Consider the following 735-nt stretch of genomic DNA (forward strand, 5'->3'; position numbering starts at 1 on the left):
TTTTTGAAATTGAGATTTATACATCATCTGAACGCTGAATAAATAAGCTTTTTATTGATGTATGGTTTGTTAGGATAGGACAATATTTGGCCGAGATGCAACTATTTGAATATCTGGAATCTGAGGGTGCAAAAAAAATCTAAATATTGAGAAAATCATCTTTAAAGTTGTCCAAATGAAGTTCTTATCAATGCATATTACTAATCAAAAATTAAGTTTTAATATATTTACAGTAGGAAATTTACAAAATATCTTCATGGAACATGATCTTTACTTGATATCCTAATGATTTTTGTCATTAAAAAAAAATCTATAATTTTGACCCATACAATGTATTTTTGGCTATTGCTACAAATATACCCCAGCTACTTAAGACTGGTTTTGTGCTCCAGAGTCACATATATAGTGGACATAATCAATACTTAAAAGGGGAAATGTTCTACATGTTTGTCTTTTGTCTGCGAAGTTCACTTAGAATTTTAGTCAATGTTCATTTCCATCAAAAATGAAATCATAAACAAGAAGTTTTTGCTACTACTACAAATGGGGGGAGTTACAAAATGTATTTTAAGCACTGCCAAAGTCAAAGTTTATTATTATTATTTTTGCTTTACAGTAGATTCAGATTTAGTAAAGTGAATGTGAAAAAAGTGAAATATACAATCCTTATTCATTAATATATATATATATATATATATATATATATACAGTATATATACAGGTGCATCTCAATAA

The 735-nt window shown here is 27.2% G+C and overlaps 1 pseudogene; it reads left to right on the plus strand.

Annotated features, from left to right (window-relative positions):
- Positions 1 to 735, plus strand: part of LOC107753670 (WASH complex subunit 7-like) — a 19,042-nt pseudogene that overhangs the window by 8,430 nt on the left and 9,877 nt on the right.

The sequence above is a fragment of the Sinocyclocheilus rhinocerous genome, unplaced genomic scaffold (assembly GCF_001515625.1).
Source record: "Sinocyclocheilus rhinocerous isolate Xijiao unplaced genomic scaffold, SAMN03320098_v1.1 scaffold200, whole genome shotgun sequence".
NCBI lineage: Eukaryota > Metazoa > Chordata > Actinopteri > Cypriniformes > Cyprinidae > Sinocyclocheilus > Sinocyclocheilus rhinocerous.